This window comes from Camellia sinensis, chromosome 8 (genome assembly GCF_055761805.1).
Source record: "Camellia sinensis isolate YWXY chromosome 8, ASM5576180v1, whole genome shotgun sequence".
Classification (NCBI taxonomy): domain Eukaryota; kingdom Viridiplantae; phylum Streptophyta; class Magnoliopsida; order Ericales; family Theaceae; genus Camellia; species Camellia sinensis.
This window is the reverse complement of record NC_138968.1, coordinates 149,628,202-149,643,477: the sequence shown is the minus strand read 5'-3', so window position 1 is coordinate 149,643,477 and position 15,276 is coordinate 149,628,202.

Below are 15,276 nucleotides of genomic sequence, written 5' to 3'. Positions count from 1 at the left end.
ACCATTCAGATTGGCCGTGAACCCCTCAATCACTTTGAAGAGAGCGAATGAACTATTTAGCTTGTTGATTTCATTTTAATTTCTAAAAATTAGAAATTAGACAAAATTGACACAACATGTAAAAATTAAAAAATAAAATTGGTACAATTAGAATTATAACAACTAAATGAAAAATGTTTGGGAGCTCTAAATTAGGAGCACTAAAGGAGCTCTAGAGAGTGGGTCCCACTGACTGATGTGATGTTTTGGCCTTAAGTTTTTTTTTTTTCTTTTTTTTTTTTAAATTTCCACCTCATTAGTGGTCCATTAGTGTTCCTAAATTAGTAGGATGTGTCATTGTTGCAACTAAATTGACCCAACAGCCAAGCCACACATTTGCATCTCACGAACACTTGGATTGAAATTTGAAACTGTTTTGTACCCTGCAACGGTTAACTTGGATGGCCTTGAAATCAGCTGGTGCACCAAGATCCAAGCATCAAAAGCCAAACCGGCACAGTTCAAGGAAATGGAAGCCCCCAAACATGGAAAACTATAAGGAAAGAATCAACACTCTCATGCTAGTACTAATAATAATTACCACTGTAACCTTCACAGCCGGTTTCACAGTCCCTGGCGGCTACAAAAGCTCCGCCCCAGACGAAGGCACGGCAACTCTGCTAAACAGCAACTACTTCAAAGCATTTCTGATCAGTGACACCATAGCCATGTACAGCTCTGTCATAGCCATAGTAACTCTCATTTGGGCACACTTGGGTGACCTCAATTTAGTCCTCTTTGCACTTAGGCTTGCATTGCACTGCCACTATTGGGGTTATCTCTGGGCATGATGTCTTTGGCATTCATGGCTGGTGTGTGCCTAGTTGTGAGCAACCTTGCTTGGCTTGATGATGTTATTCAAATCATGGGTATGATTTTTCTTTCCACTATCATGGCACTCTTTGTTCCTCTTTATTTCCCAGATACTTCTCGTTCGAGGACCTTATGATTCATCTCTTACTATGTTCTGAGTTGGGTGATGCTTGCTTCTGGAAGTTATGGCAACGACGATGACCAAGAAGAGTAGCTGGGGGATTTTGCTGATGTGCTCTGCACATTTTAGTTGGTTTTTGTGTTATTTGAAGAGAACTCTTGTAGCTTTGGATTAGTATCATGCCATATAATTTTTTTTTCTTTATATTAATATATACATATATCAGCAATATATTGCCATTCAGAACTTCATACTGTACAGTAAAATAACACATAGTTGATCAGCTCTATGGATGTGCTATAAATGCATACATTGTTGTCTTCTCATGTGCTAAATTAACCGCTTCTTTTTTAGCTTGGGTGTGGAAAATGGAAGAATTTGGGTGGATATATATATATATATATATGGGTCGCAGGTTGAGTAAAGTAGGCTCAAACTCGCCAACTAACTAACGCGATATCAACAATACTAGAAACCCATATTATTTATCCCAGAAAAATAGACATAAAGTACATTTAATGGTTGCAATCAAGGTTTTGAACAATGTTGCAGTCCCGTAATGGTAGCGGTGGTATGGTTGCGATGCGGGGTGTAAAGGCTGTAGCACAATGGTTGAAATAATCAGAACCGTGAATTTTTTTATTTTTCGCACAATATGAAAAAAAACTTACCAATACACATATTTTTTTTTTCAAAATCATATTTATTGGGTTTTAAAATAAATTTTGATCAATTTTTGTTAACTTTTAAGTATAATTCAATATATTTCATATTTTTAAATAACTACAAACTGAGTTTTTTATAATTTATTTTAATAATTAATGACTTTATATGTCAAAAATCCATATTACAAGTTGTGGCAAAATTTTCTTTTATTAGACTTAGATGTATGAAATTAATTTTTTTAATTATTATACTTGTGGAAGCATATGCAAATTTTAACTTGAATAGTCTTAAAAAATAAATTATACATGCTAATGTACTCATATAAAAATTAAAAAATAAATTACAGAGAAAAAAAATTTATACATGGTTTTTTTCCCTTTAAGTTTGGATCACTTGAATATTCGTTCTCTTTTTGGATAATCTGTAAATAAAAATAAAATAAACTAATCAACAAAAATTGACATATATAAAATAGTTAAATTATAAAATATGTATTAATATATAATTATATGTGTTATGTTTTCTAGATATTTTATAAAAAATCAATCACTAACTATTATATATGAGATAAATGATAACAAAAGTAAGAGAATAACTAAGAACCTAAATATATATATATATATATATTAATTAAGCTAAATAGATAATGATTACACTTATTATTATTATTTCAAACAAAGATTACATGGTTGAGTGAAGTTCTCTGTCACGACCCAAACCCGTCCCTATGGGTTTAGCACTGTAACCGGCCAGTAATCCGAGATTATCGAAGGCCTGCTTAACAGTAGTACAGTAATACAGAGTACAGGGGCTGGCGGAAGCCAATACAGTAAATAAACAAAGTCCAATGAGCTGTGAGAGTTTGAATGCAAAAAGACTTTTCATTCAAATATATACAGTCAGACAAAACAATACGTACATAGATACGATCATTCAGTCAGGGACATGATCCCTATTAAACAATACAGTAACAGTCTATACAGTTATGCAAAACAGATACAGAGACAGACGGGGAAATTAAAAACACCCCTAAGCCGTAGCTTGACAGGCTCGGAACCTCGCATTGAGGCACATAGGTTGGCTTGACAAAACTGGAGTTTACCCCGGCGCTTCTAGCTACAGTCTGGTGCCTGTACACCTACATATATATATGAACAGTGAGCTAAAGCCCAGTGAATAACACAATGCGTAAAGGGGTTAAGAATGAATGTCCTTACAGTAATGAAAACAGTTCATTAAATCAGTATTTCAGTCGTTCAGTCAGTGCAGTCGTATGTGGTACATCCATTAGCATAACAGTACAGTAAACAGTAGGTCTTAAAAGACCGAGCAGTAAGTGATGGCCATCAGTCAGTAACAGTAGTGGTTCCAACGAGGGAACCGACAGAGATCTCTGTAACAGTAACAGTAAAAGTAGGTGCTAAGGATGCCACAATACAGTTCAGAATATAGGACATACATACATTCATTCAATTAACAGTATCAGTTCAGAAAGCAGTACAGTTCAATTGTTCAGAAGATAATCATTTTGAACATATCTTTACACAGTTGTTACTCACAGAGTTCTGGGCTACGGTAAGGCTAGAGCGCGTCCTCAGTCGCCAACCCTACACAGTTTACAAATTGAACACACACACTAAGCTACACAGTTGGAAAAGACAATAACTTAATTCCTAATTTGCCTCGGTGTGGTTCTACATCTATATCCTCAATAAGATGTCTTAAACTAGGCCTAAGAATGCCTAGAATGGGATGAGGATGCAAAGATGCACTTGAAAAAGTATTTTCAGACTTTTCAGAAAACAGGGGTCACGCTCGAGCGTAGGTTAAACCGCTCGAGCGGACATGCAGACAAAGGTTTCCGTTCGAGCGTAGACTTACCCGCTCGAGCGTTCTACAAAACAGTCAAAAGTGCTGGATAGGCGAAAATCACGCTCGATTGGGCGCTCGACACCCGCTCGAGCATGAGACACAATGCCCCGCTCGAGCGTCAATTATTCCGCTCGAGCGGAATTCAAAACAGAACAAAATGCTAGGAGCACGATTTCCACGCTCGAGCGTGAGTCCAAATTCTGGAAATTCCAGATTTGAACCTCAAGCTCAAAACCAAGTTTTAAACCATAAATTCCAATCCTCTTGGGCCAATTTTCTAGAAAACACATCAAAACTCATATTTTAACATGATTCAAAGCTCAATTTGTAAAATCAAGGCCCAAGGGTGTTTCAAATAAATCCAATTCAAACCAATTTCCATGAATATGAAAAACGTGCAAACATGCATGAATTTAAACACTTCAAAGCTTCAAATGCTAGCTCAAATGAGCCAATTCTTTCTAAAAACATGATGAAATCATGGACTACTCTTAAAACATGGACATGCATGTGAGGAATGTGATCTACAACCTCAAAACTTCAATATATAAACATGCATGCAACAATTAAGCTTTAACACAACAATTTGAGCCATAAGTTGGCTCTAGTCTCCAACCTAGGTCTAAACCATGCAAGTAACAATTTAAACACAAGGATGAGAAGATGAATTTCTACCTTAAGTCTTCAATTCAAGGAAGGGAAGCTCAAATATGCAATTTCTTCTTCAATTCCAAGCAATTCACAAGCTAAAGTGAGATGAAATCCAACTCTCTCCCTTATCTCCCTCTCTCTAGTCGGCAAAGGCAAGGAATGAGCTAAGCAAAAGTGTGCCTAGGTATATACTAAGGCTCAAATGTTGATCATGGTGTGGGCCACTCATGTGGCAAAATGATAAATAAGGTCAACTATGCAATTTAGCTCATTTTAATCTAATTTAATCGTACCTAATCAATTTTCAGGTAACTACACCATAAAATCACATAAATTACGATGATCATAAAACACTAATCGGTTTCCGGTTCGGCCGCCGATAAGGCCTTCAATTAGTAGTTTAAACATAAAAACTGAATAGATAATTAAACAGTCAACAGATAGACATACAGTTAAACAGATATACTTAGTCAATTCAATTCCATATTTCAGTCAGTCAGTTCAGTATTTCAATCAGTTCAATTATCAATCATAATCAGTTTTAGTTTAACGGTAATCAGTGGTTATTCGGTAAACAGTGACGAAGGTTGTTACATTCTCCCTACAAGATGAATGTGTAACATCTTCAACAAATCAATAATAGGTTCTTCATCTTCTCTTTTTTCTCTCTCTCTCTCTCTCTCTCTCTCTTGAAAGAAGTTGTTTGGAACCATTACGTAACGGTGTGTAACGGGCCATTATGGTTGTTACAACATCGTTACGCCAGCCGCTACGACCGACACATAGACCTATGAATCTTAATCACACTGCAAAAACAAAGTTAGCGCATGATGCCTACCACCATAACCGTTACATAACGCCACATTTTGAAACCTCAGTTGCAATACATCTCTGATGTGGGTTCCATTTCATTATACAAAATTGAATCTACACCATCCACTATCATTTTGGGTAAATTTCTTGAACTGTTCGTCTATGGTGCTGTTTGGTGCAATTTATTATAAGCTAAAAGTTGATAATCAAAAAGCAGAAATCAAAAGCACCACTTCCCTAACTTCTAAATAATCAGCTTTTCTCAACTTATATAAATTATTTTTGCCTAAAGCTGTCACCAGAAGCTGCACTAAATAGTCTAGCACAAATTCTCAAATTAAAATAAGTTATAATCACTCCCTATAATCTACACCAAACACCCCCTATGTCCATAGCTTTTCTAATGACAGATATATCGATTGAACAGGTCTGATTGAACATGGATTGAACGTATTGACTCAAATTCAACCTGTTTGACATAATTTTTTTCTTTGTTAGAGAGTAAATATTAAATGTAAATGAAAAGTGAAGGATAAATTACACTTTACACTCCTGTATTTTACACTAAATTTCACTTTGGCCACACATGAAATCATGACAATCATCCTTCTACACTTCTGGTTAAATCTCATTTTGGTTCCTACACATAAAATTGTGACAGTCAACTCCTTGCACTTTTACTCAAATTTCACTTTAGTCCCTACACAAGTGTTAATGTCCCTTTTCCATTACTTCATTTTTAAATCTTTAACAAAATTTAGTCATGTAACAAAAATGTAACTACGAAATGAAGGTAAGAGAGGAAAATTATCCATATTTTCCACCAATATACTTTGTCCTACGTGATAACTATATAAGAGTTATATAATACAATATGTATATGTTTGTATGGTAAAAATTAAGATGAAAAGGCAAAAAAAAATAGAGTTTTTGAAATTAATAAAAAATGCGACAAAGAAATCAAAGAGAAAGAAAGATAAATAGACAGAAGACTGTGTTACGGTGAAAAATAGAGTTTCGTGAATCTAATTTATGTAAAATCCTAGTTCATCTTCTTAATTGTTCACAATCTGTGTTTTATTTTGGCCTAACACAGTCATATTTTGATGTAAATTTTAGGATAAAGGGTGTGTTTGTTTGGACGGATTGAATAAGGGGGGATTGTAATCCATCGGGCTATTAGTCTTGGGATACATTGTCCTCGGACTATTTAGTTGGACTGGATTTGTATCCTATGTTTGTTTAGTCATGGAATTAGATGTCTGGATTGGACTATTTTTAGTGAATCCAATGTTTGTTTGGGATATTATAGAAAAGGATAAATGCTCAAATGACTATTTTATCCTTTTCAATTATTTACTAAGTAAAAGCAATATTATACATAGCTTTAATATTTTAATTATTTTTAGCTAGATTAAATAAAAATTTGTTTTATTTTAAATATAAATAAAAATATATGTTATTTTTTAATTAAAATTTTAAATAAATTTATTTTAAATAATAATAATAAATAAATAATGAAATAAAATAAAACATCTATTAAAATTTAAATAATGAAATTAAATAAAATTTAAACAAAATTTTAAAATAAAAAATCAATAAAATATCTATAAAAAAATATTTTAAAAAATTAAATAAATAAAACAAAAATAAAAATTAAATAAAATTATTTTATTTTTAAATTGAGACATTTAAATTTTTTTAAATTTTACTAAATATAATACATAATTAAATACTAGAGGGCAAAAATGTAATTTCATTGTCTAATCTCATGTGATGAGTTATCCCATGGTTTCTATCCCACCCCCCCATGGGATAGGATAGTCCCACAAATATGGGGCAGAGTAAAACTTTTGAAACAAACAATGGACTATTAGTCCGGTGGGACTAATAGTCCAATTCTACACAATAATCCTTCAAAACAAATACACCCAAAGTATATTAGTGAAAAATGTAAATGATTTTCTTTTCTTACCATCATATCATAGTAACATTTTTATCATATAATTAGATTCTGTTAAAAATTTAAACAATTGAGTAACAAAAAATGGGACATTGACACTTGTATAGAGATCAAAGTGAGATTTGATTAAAAGTACAAGAAGTTAACTGTCACAATTTCATGTGCAGGGACCAAAGTGGAATTTGACCAATAGTGCGAGGAGTTGACTGTCATAATTTTATGTATAAGAATCAAAGTGAGATTTAATGCAAAATATAAGGGTGCAAAGTATAATTTATCCAAAATTAAACTAAGAATACTTTTAAATTATTACGATAATCTTTCCTTAAGAAAAAAGTAGTTTGAAAGAGTAATTATTTTATTTTATGGAAGAAAGAGCAAGTGGTTAATAATTTTGTTTTAAAAAATAAAAGTATTAAGTAATTGAATGAGTAACAAGGTTACGTCAATCAAAATAAATAAATAAATAAATAGATAATAAGGTTGACGATAATGCTACGTAACTCAAATTTTGTGGCTCAAAAGTGGCTCAAATGGCCAAAACGACATCGTTTTGAGTACAGAACAACATAAAAATGGCCAAAACGACGTCGTTTTGGCCATTTGAGCCACTTTTAAGTCACAAAATTTGAGTTACGACACATTTTCTTAAGGTTGAGCTCACTTGACTTGAGGGAGTTGTTCAAAGGCACATAAATTAACTCGTAATTTTTGTTTCTGTGCCAATTTTTCTTCATTTGTTCAACTTCTGTGGTATGATCAGTCCAACTGTAAAATCAACTCTTACAAAGCAGAATTCGACATCAATTGGACCGTGGAATGGTTTCTTTCCCAACCGTGGGTTTCACTTTCAAATTTGACCACACTAGTATATCACCCGTCTATAGAATGTAAACAATTATTTAGATTTAAACAAATTGGACCACACTAGTATATCACCCGTCTATATCACCCGTCTAATACACGGAGTTAGATTTAAAAAAATTATTTATTACTTGACTGAATAAATTTTTAAAAAATATAAAAATTATCATAATCTAAACAAATTTTTTTTCTTATCATGTGATCGAAAAAATAAAATCATGGTGTGATCAAAACGGAGTGTAAAAAAATTCAATAACAAATTCAGTCAATTGATAGTTAAAAATGCAATCATTTTTTTTTTCAAAAAATACAATGAGTTAAAGATCCAATTATAATTTTTTTTTACAAGACAAAATACAATTTAATCATCATCGATAGTAGATACTTTATGTAAACCTAATGAATACAATCCATTTTTTTTTTCAAAAAACATAAAGGTTGTCACAACCAAAATTTTAAAAAAAAATCTCATCATGTCATCGAAATGGAATGTAAAAAAATATAATCAGTTAAAAAAATCACCATGTGATCAAAACATAGTGTAAAAAAACGCAATCACATTTTTGCTCATGATAAAGAAAAAAGCAATGAAATCAATTAGTAGTTAAAAAATACAATATTTTTTTTTAAAAAAACACACAGTAAGGCCAAGTTTGGGAAGTCTCAAAAAAGTCAAAAAGTCGAAAAGTTACTCAAAAAGTTAAAAAGTTATCACTATTCACCAAATGTCAACAATTATGGCTGCACAACTCTCAATACTAATTTTTCCCTACACATTAATTTATACAATTTTTTAATACACATTTTTTCATAAAAAGTAAAAAAATTAACCCAAACATTCATATTTTCAACCTCAACTTTTTAGTCTAAAAAGACAAAAACTGCACTTATTTAGGACACTCCAAACGACCCCTTAGTTAAAAAACATAATTACAATTTTTTTTGTTAAACAAAATACAATCTAATCATCATGAATAGTGGGTACTTTATGTAAACCTAACTAACTGATACAATCTTTCTTCTTTTTTTGTCAAAAAATAAAGAGATTGTCACGACGCTAACAATTTTTTTTTTCTCATCATGTGATCGAAATAGAGTAAAAAAAAACACAATCAACTAAAAAATAAAATCACTGTATAATCAAAGCAGAATGTGAAAAAATAGAATCACATTTTAGCTCATAATAAAAAGAAAAGCAATAAAGTCAATTGATAATTAAAAAAATACAATCATTTTTTTCAAACAACACAGTAAGTTAAAAACCCAATCACAAATTAATTACAAATTTTTTTGTTAGGTCCCTATGTTGTCAAATCCGGAGGCAAAACATTGTGTTGCTTCAAATGTAATTTTTTGTGTTTTTGTTCTGTCCGCTCGAGCGGAGACTTGTGAGCTCGAGCGTAGATTAGCAGGTCTCAGTATTTTGACAGGGCAAGCAAAAATACTGGTGGGTGTGATTTTACGCTCGAGCGGATTATCTTACGCTCGAGCGCATCTCAGCTTATTCGCACGCCGTTTTTGGTCAGTCCGCTCGAGCGGGCTGTGTTGAGCTCGAGCGGAGATCACGGATCCAGATTCCTATTTAAAGCTGTTACGGGTGTTTTTTTTGTTAAGGTTTTCCTAGATCTGATCTAAACGAACTAGGGTTGTGTTTAAAGTTTTCTTTGGAGATTTTTCATAGTTTTCCTCGATGTTCTTGAAAGAGTTCTGAACTTATGCATTGAGATTCATACATCAAGGAGGTTGCTTCTTAAGTTACAAGAAAGTTCTCTTCAGTGGAGTCCGAAGATTAAAGCGTAGAATTCAAAAGGCGTTTGATTCTACACAGTCGTTAATTCGACAAGTGGAGTTGTGGTGTGGAGTCAACTTCAGGATCAATTCCGTGACGAAGGTGTGGTGAAAAGATTTACAGAAGATTCAGAGACAAATTGACTGGGTTGGGTAATTTGTATTGTTTCTTTGTAATCTTTTTGTTCTTCAGTAGTGGATTGATAGTGGCGTTTCGCTCGTGGTTTTTGATTACAATTGAAGGTTTTTCAATTGTGGTTTTTTTCACGTAAAAAAATCGTTTTTGTCGATTTATTGTTTATTCTAAAAAACAAACAAACTAAAATCACTCTCGTAAGTGGTTGATGATTTTAGGTTGAGAGTTTTTTGAATTAATTGGGTTTTTGGAATAAGTTTATCTTGATCTAATCACAAATCACGTAGGATTTTCATTTTTAAATTTAAAAAACACAATAATTTTTTTTTTAAAAAAATGCAGTGAGTTACAAAACTCAATTATAATTTTTTTTTCTTACCATGTGATTAAAATAGAGTGTAAAAAAACGTAATGTTAAAAAACACAATCATTTTTTTTTCAATAAACACAATAAGTTAAAAATCCAAACAAATTTTTTTAATTGATATTTAAAATACACAATAATTTGTTTTCGAAAAACACAGTGAGTTAAAAAATCTAATTACAATTTTTTTTCTCACTATGTGATTAAAATAGAGTGTGAAAAAACATAATCAATTTATAAATATAATCACTGTGTCATCAACACGGAGTGTAAAAAATCACAATATTATTTTTGCTCATAATAAAAAAAATAAATGAAAAAAAATAACCATTAAAAATTAAATGAAAAGATTACTTATTACCCACTTTGAATTGAAGATTGCGAAAGTTGTGTTGAAGTGAAGGATGTGACTGTGGAGGTGTCAGACTTTTTTCATGTGAATTTTTTATCATAATAAAAAGAAAAGTAGTGAAATCAATTGATTGTTAAAAAATATAATGAATACAATCTAATTTTTTTTTAAAAAAAACATAGACATTGTCATAATGCAAATAATTTTTTTTTTCTCATAACATGATTGAAATGGAGTGTAAAAAAACACAATCGGACAAAAAATAAAATCACTGTGTGATCGAAACAAAATATAAAAAAACACCGTCACATTTTTGCTTATAACAAAAAAAATAAACAATGAAGTCAATGGGTAGTTAAAAAACACAATCATTCAATTATTATTTTTTTCTTCAAAAAACATAGTTTATTAAGAATCCAATCACAAATTAAGTCAATTGATAGTCAAAAAATACCAAAAAAAAATTCAAAAAATACAGTAAGTTCAAAAATCAAATTATAATTTTTTTTGCTAAACAAAATACAATCTAATCATCATGATTGTGAATACTATTGTGTAAACTTAATGAATACAATCTAATTATCTTTCAAAAAGCATAGAAATTGTCACAACCGAAACAAATTTTCTTCTCATCATGTGATCAAAATGGAGTGCAAAAAAATACAATCAATTGAAAAACAAAATCACTATATGATCAAAACATGTAAAAAAATTATATTTTTGCTCATAATAAAAAGAAAAAAAATGAAGTCAGTTGATAGTTAAAAAACACAATCACAAATACAATGAGTTAAAAACTCAATCACAAATTAATTACAAATTTTTTTAATTGATATTTAAAAAACACAATCATTTTTTTTTTTCAAAGAACCAGTGAGTTAAAAAACTCACAGTTTAAAATACAATCACTGTGTAATCAAAACGGAGTGTAATAAACCACAATCACATTTTTGCTCATAATAAAAATTTAAAAAAATAATCATTAAAAAATAAATGAAAAGATTATTTACAGACTTTGAAGATAGTGTTGGAGTTGTGACTGTGGATGTGTCAGCCTTTTTTTCCATATTCTCTCCATATCTCTCTCTCTCTCTCTCTCTCTCTAAAACTTTCTCTCTATCTTAGTTTGTCCTCCTCATAGAAAAAATAAGTGAAGATTGTAAAAAAATATGATGTGCAGTGGTATATGGAGAAATCAAAAAGGCTAAAATTGAACATTGTTGTGGTAGGGTTTATGGTTTTCAAAATTCAAAAAGGCTGAAATTGAATGGTGGGCGGAAGGTTTTTTTTTTTTAATAAATCAAAAAATTAGGAAATTAAGATTGAGATATTAGAGCTTCCATAAGGCTTGACTCAAATATTAAGAAAAAAAAATCACTAAAAATAGATGAAAAGAACAACAATCAAATATCAAGAAAAAATCACTAAAAATAGATGAAAAGAAAAATCACTGTATATGAAGAGTTACAAATTGAAGTTTGCTTACTGTTCGAAATATGAAGCAAAGCAGAGGGATTGTTGATGATAGTTGAGAAGAGGGAGAAGAGGCATCATTGATGATAAGGATGGGTGGGATTTTTTTATTATTTTAAATAATAAAAAAAAATTAGAAAAATGAAGAAATTAAGATTGAAATATTTGAACTCTCATAAATTTTGTAGGTTAGAAATTACATTTCCTGGTATAATATATAGATAGGACTTGAATGTCATGCTAAGAAAGACTTGCTTTGACTATGCATTTTTTTTCATCCAAATTATATAGGGTAAATTACACTAACTAAAAAATGCAATAAATTCTACAATTTTAATATAATGTTTTTGAATTTTTTAAAAATTTAAATTCATATAACTTTTTTTTTCTTCTCAATAAATCGTTAGTCATATGATGAAAGAGTAATAATGTCATCTATCTTATACTAAAATATTTTTCATTTTTTATTGTTTTATTTTCACATAATTTGTAGTAGTTTTAGTCTCTTCAACCATATTAAAAAGGAGATCCATGTAATTATTTTAAAACTGTGAGATTTGTATTTTCTTCAAATTTCAAAATTAATATCCACTTCTTGCTTTGATTAGTTTGTAAAGCTTTACTCACTTGTTCCATAACACATTTAATTTTGCTAAAATTAATTACAATACAAAGCAATAATTGTAACTCAATTTTGTCTCAAGAATTATCAAACCTAACTAGACTAATACGCAAAGTAAATTTACCGACAAATCAGGAAATGTTATGGTTCTTGCATATAATTTTTTTATTTATTAATAAGTAATTCGCAAGATCATAGATCCTTTCTTTTCTAGTTATAAAATATAAAAATACAACTAGCTAGTTGGATGCAACCTCTTCTTGAAAAAAACAACTTGCAGACACCCTCTTTATCAAAAAGATCAATGCTAATGTAGAAGAAACTAAGTTTGGATAACCCCGGTTGCATCTAATCGGTATCAGTTTTGAAGTTTAACAGCTTGTTTAGATTTAAGGGTTTGGTGGGAAAAATAAAAAAGAATAAAAAAAATCTCATTACTTTATTTAGGTGATTTAAGGAGATGATAAATCCTGACAAAAGAAGTGAAATTGTGAGAAAGATAAATCCTTTAAATTCATATTTTGCTTCTCACAAAAAAATGGTGAAATTAGTGAGAGAGAAAGAAAAAAAAAAAATTGTTCTCTATAAATTTTTTAAAATGGAACTTCAACTATCCCTTTAAATGAGTGGTACTATTAGCATTCCATAAATTATCCTTAAATATTCTACCCATTGAATGCACACCCCACACCTCCAAAAACAACCTCCCTTCCCAAAAAACCCTAACAAAAGTTACTAAGAAGAAGAAGAGTCTCATCCTTTTCAAAACCCACGACGAAGAAGAAGAAGTAGAAGAAGAAGAAGAAGAAGAAGAATATTGCCTCTGCCGGTTTAACCATTGTCACAGTTAGTATTCTCTCTCTCTCTCTCTCTCTCTCTCTCTCTCTCTCTCTCTCTCTCTCTCTCTCTCTCTCTCTCTCTCTCTCTCTCTCTCTCTCTCTCTCTCTCTCTCGTTGCTTCTTCAAAACTGAAACTACCAAATTTGAAAAAATAAAATTTCTATGAGTGTTGAGAATTTTATCCATTGAAAGCGTTAACAAATTTCCATGTTCGGACCTACAGTCCTGAACAAATAATTTATGTTCAAGAATGTGTTCACAAACAAATAAGTAATGTTCGGGCATGTATTCCCGAACTTGAAAAAAATGAAAACTTCTACAAATGTTAACAATTTTGACCGTTCAATGTGTTAAGAAATTTCTATGTTTGAATCTATATTCCCGAACATTATTTATTTGTTCGAGAACATCTTTCTGAACAAATAAGTAATGTTTGGGTTTGTATTCCCGAACTTGAAAAAATGAAGACTTCTAACGTTAACAATTTTGACCGTTTAATTTGTTAAGAAATTTTCATGTTTTGATCGTTCAATGTAGGTAATCAAATGGTTGCCACCGTTACTGTCAGAATATTGCCGCCAACAAGTTTTCAAGGTTTTGAGAGTAGATAGATTTTGAAAGTGGGACTTGGAGAAGATTGATGGGTGGTGAAAGAGGTGAAAGCTCTCATAAACCTTAATTCATGATGTAGTGGATGTGTAGGTTTAATTGTAAGATGGGGTGTCCCAAAATTAATGATGTCTTTTGTAGTAATTTTATTTGAGGTTATTATTGTAATAATAAAAAAAACTAAAAATTAGAAGATCCAAAATAATTTATGGGGTGCAATAGCAGCACTCCCTTTAAATACAGAGCAAATAAACTAAAAAGACAAATGTGCCCTCTTTTATTTACTTTTTGAAATGTTGAGAAATCACAATCATTTGTTTTATTTCCTCACCAACTGTACTAAACAAATTTTTTTTTTTCTTGAAATGGATCTTTAGAAGTTGAAATCCAATATGAATTTTTGATATGCAGGTTTTGCTTTTTGATTCTTTAAGAACAACAAAGAACTGAAAAAACATTTGAGATGCAAAATTCTAATGAAAGTTGCTAACAGCTCTGCTTCATGAATTATATAAGAGTACTAGAATTCAAGATCACATCAACCAATATTTTAAATTGTTAGGGAAAACAATGCGATTCCCCACAAGTAAATCAATCAATGGGAATAAAAATTAATGCGGAAAAATTAAATCAAAACAACACAAGAATTTTTACGTGATTCCCTCAATGTGAGGTACGTCCACGGGATCGCAATCCGATTCCACTATCAACCAAATAAGTTCCAAACGATTAAAAACGAGACACTAATAGTCTCACAAACCACCCTTAGGTGAATTCTAAATAATTACAAATAAACAAAGAGGAAAGACCTCACCAAATAGATGAATCAAAATCTTCAGAACCAAAGTTGTAGAAGATCCAAAATAACCAACCAAATTATGCTCCAAAGCAGCACCAAACCGAATAAAAATAACTCCACCGAATTATTTTTGATCCAAACGGCACTCACACAACCAGAACAAAAACCACCAATTTTGATTATGTACCAAGCACTATCTCACCAACAATTAATGATCACCAATGGTTGCTCACCTTTGAAAAACCAAAAAAAAACCATAAGGTAGCCGTTCACCTTTTTTTCTTAGGCAAAGCCAATCCCAATAATATATTGAATCTAGGATTTTTTTATCAAACCTTAGTTGTTTTCAAATTGGATTGGGTTTCTACAAATTAAATATAATATATAAAAATATATTATAATTAATACTAAACCAAATCAAACTCTTTTTTCAAAACTAATTGGGTCCCACACTCCAATAAGGAGATATACCCAACATAAATTACAGTTTAA